Raw genomic sequence first — 8,813 nt, 5'->3', positions numbered from 1 at the left:
ACACCGCAGATTCGTATTCCTATCTAGGTTACTTCCTACATTTCTTCCTTTCTAGAGAGTTTTTCCTTCTATATCTGCATTGCTTGCTGTTTGGGGTTTTAGGCTGGGTTTCTGTATAGCACTTGTGACATCTGCTGATGTAAAAAGGGCTTTATAAATACATTTGATTGATTGAATTTGATTGAACTAGACAAAGGCCCCCTAGAGAACATTCTCAGAGGACCATCACGCAATGTCCTGACGACTGGTTAAACAAATGTCCTGAGAACGTCTTGAAGACGTCTTCTCAGTGTTGTCCTGGTAACTTACAAGGAACTAAACAAAGGTCCCCTAGATAATGTTTCCTTGGGGCCCTCACACAACTTCCTAAGTACTAGTAAAATGTATGTCCTGAGAATATAAAAAATAAAAAAAGTCCTGACATGGTCATCAGTAACATCCTAGTAGCTTACAGGGAACTAGACAAAAGTCCGCCAGAGAACGTTCCCTTGTAACCATCACGTGACATCCTGAGGACTGGTACACCAATTGTCCTGAGAATTTCCTAAAATGACATGCCTGGAGCGTACCAGGAACTAGACAAAACCCTCTCACACAATATCCTGGCATGAGCAAACTAGAACCTGTACGGAACATGCTGTGTGTTCGTTGGATCTCAAGAGGAGAATGTTCCCTAATGGTCATTCAAAGATCTTATTGTAACATTTTGGCGGTAGCCAATAAGGACCTGTACTGGATGTCCCCTTGTGTTAGGTGAATGTCTTGAATATAACAACACGGGGAACTTTTTGTCCCCTTATGGTCATGCTAAGATCTTATTGTAATGTTCTGTCTGTAACAACCTAGGACCTGTCGGAAATGTCCCCGAGTGGTCATTGAATGTCCCGAGGATAACGTCCTATCAAAACCAAATAGAAACTTATTTGTAACCTTCCCTAGTGGACATCAAAATACCTTATTCTAATGTTATACTGCGACTGACCAGGTCCTGTACTGAACGTCACCTTATGGTCCCGGTGTTAACGTCATGTTTAATTATCCTCACGGAAACCCTAAAAGGGACCTAAAAGGGACCTAATGGGAACGTCTCCCAATGTCCTTTGGATGTCCCCTGTTTGCTGGGATTGTCCTGACAAACCTCCTGCAATAAATACTGTTAGACTGTAGCTCACCCTCGAAGGGTTTATGTAAGTGACACATGGGGGTTACTGGGGGTGTCAGGATTGTGTGTTTGTCTTTTTAATTGTCTTGTGACCCATCAAGTTAAGAAATTATTTTTTTTACCCAAGAGGAACTGGCCACGAGTCGACCCTGAACTTAAGCCCAGTTTGTTCACAGCCTTCTATAGAAGACCTAACACACAGTCCCAGTGTGAATTTGGAGGGAGAAACCCCCTCTTGACAAGAGGAAGCTGGAGGGGAAAGCAGGAGAGAGAAAGGGAGGAGGGGTGTCGTGGGGTTGAAGAAAGAAAAAGGGAAACAGAGTGAAAAGGGGAATACTGGTCTACGTGACATTCTACAAAAAGCACATCTGATCCTCTCAGCTGACTGCAGCCTCTGTTTCATCTATATCACTACAGAAGAACATGGAGAAAAGCAGAATAATATGTAGAGAATTATACAGAAAACAATCAAAATGGGGGTTTCATAAATACTCAGTGACCATTTGGGAGTCACCCATAAATGTAATAAATGTATTACAGTATTTGATATCATTACTGTAGTTAGATCATCAAGCCACTGTCACTGTGTGGCTTTGAATCGAATTTCAGTGGTTCAAGAGTTGTAAGCACTCTGTAGGGGGATGTAATGCATGATGTACTGTAGTCACTCCAGCCAATCTTGCTGATTGATAATAAAAAGACAATGAGGATGACATTGGGCACAGGAAATGTTTTTGCCAATAATTCAGCAACATCATCAGATTTCATATTAAGAAGCGAGACTGTCGTCATGTAGACTTTCCCCCGGATATTACACTGTCATTAGGAGCTCTAGAACCAGGGAACCGGGGGATGTGTGGTTCCTCTGTCGAAACAAACACTGAGGAACATACCTCACCTCACTGAAAGATGGACATATAGAAAGACAGACATCAGTTATCCTCTGGATGCATTCCTCTCATCCTAAACCCAAATTTGTAGGTAAAATAGTGACTTAAGTGTACAAGCATGTAATGAATTTTGTAGTTGCATTTTTTTTTTTTTTTACAAACGTAACTTTTGAGAATAAATGCAACAACACTTGCAAACATAAACATGTAAGATGATATGTGAATACATTCAATAAGATTAGCAAGCATGCAACTACATTTGAGAATTAATGCAATTCATTTATTAAACTTGCGACTGATGAATCTTCTTCTGTGAATAAAAAATAAATTTGCCGATGTCAAATCTGTGCGCTCTGAGTTTTGGCACTAACTTAGCTAACCTCAGCAAAAAGTTTTATAGTTCTGAAAAAGAATTGTGCAAGCAAGCAGCATAGAAAAACAGGAGCTCTGGTAGACGGGACTTTTTCTTCTGGTCAATCAGGTAAGGTGTTGTCATTCTTGAATATGCTTTCACGTTTCACAGTGTTCCGGTCTGGCTAGTGGTTCTTACGTTGTGTAGCAGAGCGATAGGTCTAGCTATGTACTTGACATTTGGTGAAGACTAACATTAGTTTAGAAAATAACTGTTTACGCTGTGTATACTATATATTTTTATATGGTGTGTAACGTAAACTCACCCCCATTCCGTACAAATGTGCGTAACCGCGACATTCAAACGAGGCTACAAAGAAAACTAATGGGACTGTAGCGACTGTGTGGACTTCAAAATCGGGGGTGTGAACTACGTTTCTACTCAAGCGTTGATCGACATGGTAATGGCTCTATAGTATTGGAGAAAAGTTGAAAAAACGGACCCTCCGTTACATCTAGACGTGTCATGTCGTAACGTACAGCACGCATAAAGCAACTATTTCTGTCTTACAATCTCTCTCCACCAGGTGTAGCACTTCTCTCATCCTTTAAAAACAAGAAATGGACAGTGACGGGGGTAAGGGGGGATACCTAGTAATTTTGTCGCGTCTTCATTGCATGCGATCATCATTCTCAAAGCCGCTGTTTACTTCTAAGATCACTTTAGCACCGCCCTAAAAACCCGATTCAAATTCGACACAAACCTTCAAATAGGTATGTATTGACACATTATATAAACTCTTTATATTGTTTTATTTACATTTTAGAGGCGATAAGGTGATACGTTGGACAGATCGAGTGAAAAAAAAGCTATTTTCCCACACTATCTCTCCTCACTCTCACGTATTAGTTTCGCTTCCCCACCCGCCATTTTAAAAAAGACCCGAAGGGGCTCATTGCCTGCTTGAATTATGCAGAAACGGGCTGCGTTTAGGTCATGTTATTTATTCTGTTGGAAAGGGGAGAAATTGTGCTTTACAATGGTATTGACATTACAGTTGATCTGGAAGTATTACGTTTTGGGGTGCTAAAATAAGGGCAATTGTACGAACCAAGGCGATGTACGAGTTTACGTTAGCTAGCTATCTAGCCAACTTTACATACTGTATAGAAGGCTGGCTAAGTGAATTCAATATCACCAGCTACCTAACTTCATATTAGCTAGCTATCTTGATCTATTTATCACCTTAAAAAAAACTCAAAATGCATTTGTAGGTAGCTGGTAACAGCCATAGAGGAGGGTGAAAGGCCAGCAGCCCCAACTGTCAAAGTGAGAGAGTAGGCTATTCTGTGTAGTTCCAGTCCCTAAAAGTGAGGACGGATATAATAGTAACATAATATTCTGTGTGGTCTAATTTGAGTATAATGAAGTCTGTTTCTTGTAAGGTTTTCTGTCCTCAGATGCAGAGAGCTGTGAAAGCCTGTCTGCAGATGAAGAGGTCCCAATGAAGAGCAGTGGTTCTCAGTCCTGGTCCTGGGGACGCAAAGGGGTGCACATTTTTCTTTTGCCTTAGCACTGCACTGCTGATTCAAATGATCAACTCATCATTAAGCTTCAAGTGGTATTTATGTATTCATTTGTGATGCTATCCTTGATATGATCCTGCTGTTGTCACATGCTACACATGCACATGCGTGTGCACATGCATCTATCAATCCAATGTTATCATGATTTGTTATAAGGGATATTATACTTTAGCAATCCACAATGAGCTGGTGATGTAAAAGTATAATAATGACATTATCTTCCATATTCCTACAGATACCTTGCAACTGGAGATTCCTTRAAAACGATTGCCTACAGTTACTGTGTAGGGCACTGCAAGGTTGGGTGACCAGGGCCATCTGGGARTGCTTCCTGGAGGAATTCAGGCGTGTGAAGGGTACCTGTGTCCTGCATAACTTCATGAGGATGGCCACGAGGACCAGGAGGGGATTTGCAGKTCGCKGCWGTGMMRCAGAGGAGAAGWCTGCTGCTCTGCAGGATTTTTCAAGGATGGGGTCCAACAACYCAGCAAGAGAGGCAATCCGTGTGCGGGAGATCTTCACCTCCTACTTCTTCYAAGAGGGTGCTGTTCCCTGGCAACACCATAGACTACACTATGCACAACCAAAGGCTCTTTTAAGAGCCAWCCACATTYCAATAAGAGTATTKTTCCATTTACTTAGCTATGTCAACTGCAGTTATTCAATTCCCAGTTTCTCTRCCTTTGATTTCWACTTCTRAGGTGAGGGTGCTGTTRAGGTAAGGGTGTGATGTCTGTACAAAAACAAAACAGGCTATTTTACGTCACCCATATTGAAAATATGTAGAACAATTAGACACCCTATAACCCACACCTACACACTCATTGATTGTTATGTGCAGTAAGCAGGCTCAGGTATATAACTGTGGCTCCTTCCACCTTCAAAGAATAGGCAAGAGGGCCAACCACTTCATTATTTCAATAACTACGCTATATTGTTTGTCCTCATGTCTGCATGTTTTTCAGCATAAAGTACTCTGCAGCCACTTAGTGTGAACACCAGGTGAGGCCACACACACAGATTCCTGTTGAACACTGTCCCTTTAACTACCTTATATTCACAATAACAGTATATCTCCTCACTTCATCCCTCTCTCCCATTCTCCCTAAATCCTCTAGGTTATTATCAGTGGTGTCGGTGAACCCCTCCAGCATCTGAACTGGCTACATAGAGGGCACAGCATGATCAGAGGTGAGAGGTCACTTGGTCGGGTCAACATGTATTTCAATGCTTTACATTGAAATACAGATAGAGATGTAGTAGTCCCAGAGTTAATGATCCAAGGTCAGTTTTGCATTTCACCTCCTGATGTTTATGATGACTGACAGTGTTAGAATAACAATAAAAAAACACAAGGCTTAAACATGCTCTTTCTCTCCATCTGTCTCTTGTCTGCAGGTATGTTTTGATGTGAGAGAGGATGCCAACCCCCAGTCCCGTTATCGCCACCACACCCGCTCTTAAGATAACCTTCGGGCCGACTGGGAGCCCAAGGCTGGTTAGGAGACACCACTAGAGACACTATTGTGTAATTGTGATGAACTGAGAGAATATTAGGGTAGCACTGTGATTCATTAATCATATACTGCCTTCCCTGCTCCTCTGTTCTTACCTCTTTCCCTTTCTGTGTTTTATACCTCCCTCGCCACCTCCTCTTTCTTCCTCTGATTTTATAATGCACACCAGATGTGCATTGAAGTACAGATTGAACTTGTATTTATAATATAATATAACAATTATAATATTTATAAATGCATGTATTATGTATTTATAACACTTCACATTCTCTACTTGTTGAAATTAAGTCTCTCCTTTGATTAAATACTACACCTATCCTGTGTTTATCAGATCAGTGCAGATTAAGGAAATTAGATATTGAGATGAACTGGTTTTAGAGTATTTACATGATGCATAGGACGTGTAGTGTACTGTTTTTTAAATTATATTTCTGTATATATGAATTACAAATCAGCCTTTAAATCATGTTTCTAGTCTATTGCATAGATACAATGTGTAACCATTTATGTCCCAGGACCAAGATTGGTAAACACTGTTGAAATGTATAATTGTATTCATACATGCAGACACAGCATCATTCAAAGACTGGAATATGATATTCCTGGTATTGGATATGACTGAAAATMAATCTCAAAGACATTCWTACCWGAACTGCACCTTTATTTGCCAAGGTACAGRACATGATCAGTGAATATATTAAATATGCAGGCTACAATGTGGGGATCTCATGCGTGGTAATAAGTACATGTATATACYACMTGCATRCTTGGCACAAAGTTATATTATATTCTACTCAACCCATAGGCTTCATTAATGTCATTCAGACTGTTTTGAAGTTGYTACAACTGGCTATGATAGCTGAGGTTCATAGCTAGGTTCTGAACTAATATGTACTGTATACCAAACGTTTTAGGGTCCATACACAGATCAGCTACATAGCTAGCTACACATCCATAGGCATACAGGTATTTTTATCCCCCACTGCAAAATAAACAACAAAATAGTTAGCTAGCTATGTTACTTCATCTATCTGCATTGCATGGCACATATCAGCAAGGCAAGCTTACAAAATTGTACATTCAGTTTGCAGTAAYTCTTTAGCTAGCTAGATTCTTTACATRCACTGTTTCACAAGACYWCAGCCTGGTTTGCTGGTTGTTTCAGGYGTCCCTAAAACATMAAACAACCAGAATTACAATTGCATACTCATGTCACAACACCCATAAAGCTAGCCCCGCTTCCCTTCCATTGAAAACGAATGGGAATTGGTGTTTCACTGCACGGGCACCGCTTGCTAGTGAACACAGGGCATGAGGTAACGTTTTAACCGGTCATGACTGTTGTTGACTAGGCTAGCGTTAGACACTGGACAACTTTGTTGCAACTCTAGTTGAAGGTAACTAACTAATTGTTTCTGAAGTGTTTCGTGTAACACTCCCCAGTAAATAACGTTAGCAAGCAACAAACTGCAACTAAAATTGCAACACAGTTTCTCCGTGTCCCCTGTTATTAGGTAGTTACTGTAGCTAGCTTCCACCTCCAGATAGTCAAGTAATGTTACTGTAATACATTTTGTTGGCAGATTTGTTTGTAATGTTTTGTTAGCTCCACCTCGTTTAGCTAGACTGAAGTTGACATAGCTAATGTTTGCAAGAAAAAATAATGTCTCTGTATTTGCTGGGTGTGTGTGTTGACAAAGAATACAAGACAGGGAGCTTGTTAATGCCAACTGATATATTTAAGTTCAGTTGTCTTAACAAAACGTTTGTTTGTTTTCAGGATGACATCTTCCTCCCTGAAAATGTTTTAATCCTGGAGGAGACTGTGCAGGAGGCAGAAGTACATCTGCTAATCCATGTTATTTCTAAGGCTATTGTTTATTTCAAGTATATGCAGTGATTATTGAATATAACTATAGCCTAATAGATGCCTTAATTGTTTTCTACCAACAGGAAAGAACGGTTAGTACAGCAAACCCCTGGGTGCCAGAGTGTTCCTGTGCTGCGGTGGAGAAGAGGTCCACCGGGACCATCATTAAAGAGCTCGGGGCCCAGCTAGATTGTGCTCACAACCATCAGCGTACAACTGCGTCCTGCCCCTATACGCCACAGATGGAGCTGACAGAGAGTGAGATCAGCGAAGACCATAACTCGCTGTATGAACCTGAGAGCTCAGAATCACAATCATCACAGTCCTAGCCAAGATGTACTATCGATCACTTTGGGGGAGCGGCCTGGTGTTCTGAAAATGGAGAAAGAGCAGACCATTCAACAGCGAACTCAAAGATACACCCATCCATAAAGGGAATTGGAGTGGCATTGTTTTTCCTCAGATTATTTTAACCGTTTCAACGGATGTGCTACTTTGTCCCGATCCTGCTGTTTCAACTCTCTCTCTCAACCTATGAAAGATCAGCTATGAAAAGCCAACTGACATTTGCTCCTGAGGTGTTGAACTGTTGCGCCCTCTATAACCACTGTGGTTATTATTTTGATGTAAAAAGGGCTTTTTGTCAAATACATTTGATTGATTGTTTGCTGTGCTGGAAGCTGTGTATTGACTAACTGTCTGTAAGGACCGACGCTGGAGAAGAGAAACAGGTACGGGGAGTTGAACATTTAATGTGGAACAGACATCGAACAGGACAGTGTCAGAACCGGCTATACAAAGACAAAACAAACTTTAATGCAGAAGCAGGGAACAGAACGGGGAACCAGACAGATATAGGGAAGGTAATYACAGAGGTGATTGAGTCCAGGCGAGTCCAATAATCYCTGATGCGTGTGACGGGGGAAAGGCAGGTGTGCGTAATGATGAAGCTAGGAGTGCGCAATGCTGGGGAGCCTGGCACTCGAGGCGGAAGAGCGGGAGCAGGCGTGACAGTACCCCTCCTCTAGGGGCGCCACCCGGCGTCCCACCTGGACGAGCTGGCCGAGGCACGAGCGCTGGACAAGCCGGCTGGGCGTGAACCCCCGACGAACCAGCAGAGGCGTGAGAGTCTGGCGAGCCGGCTGAGGCATAGGAGACTGACGATTGTGCATCTGTAAAAGTTTGTGAGGGTTTTAGGTGACAAGCCAAATTTCTTCAGCCTTCTGAGGTTTAGGAAAAACACTAGACCAGAGATTGAAAATATCCATGAACACATGGTCTGCGCATGCTCTGAGGACGTGACTAGGGATCCTGTCTGGGCCGGCAGCTTTGCGAGGGTTAACACGATTAAATGTCTTACTCACGTTGGCCACGGAATTTTAATAGTCACCGTAGGAACAACATCCCCTATACACTTCCTGATGAACTCAGTCACC

At 41.8% G+C, this 8,813-nt stretch overlaps 1 long non-coding RNA gene across 1 annotated transcript; it reads left to right on the top strand.

Annotated features, from left to right (window-relative positions):
• Positions 1 to 3,239: 3,239 nt before the first annotated feature.
• Positions 3,240 to 6,223, top strand: LOC139024016 (uncharacterized). The gene is made up of 3 exons (XR_011475251.1): positions 3,240 to 4,992; positions 5,109 to 5,181; positions 5,389 to 6,223. It is a non-coding gene; the product is annotated as an uncharacterized lncRNA (long non-coding RNA).
• Positions 6,224 to 8,813: the final 2,590 nt, after the last annotated feature.

This window comes from Salvelinus sp. IW2-2015, unplaced genomic scaffold (assembly GCF_002910315.2).
Source record: "Salvelinus sp. IW2-2015 unplaced genomic scaffold, ASM291031v2 Un_scaffold813, whole genome shotgun sequence".
NCBI lineage: Eukaryota > Metazoa > Chordata > Actinopteri > Salmoniformes > Salmonidae > Salvelinus > Salvelinus sp. IW2-2015.
Note: the sequence above shows the minus strand (reverse complement) of the source record. Positions and strands in the feature narration are given on the sequence as shown.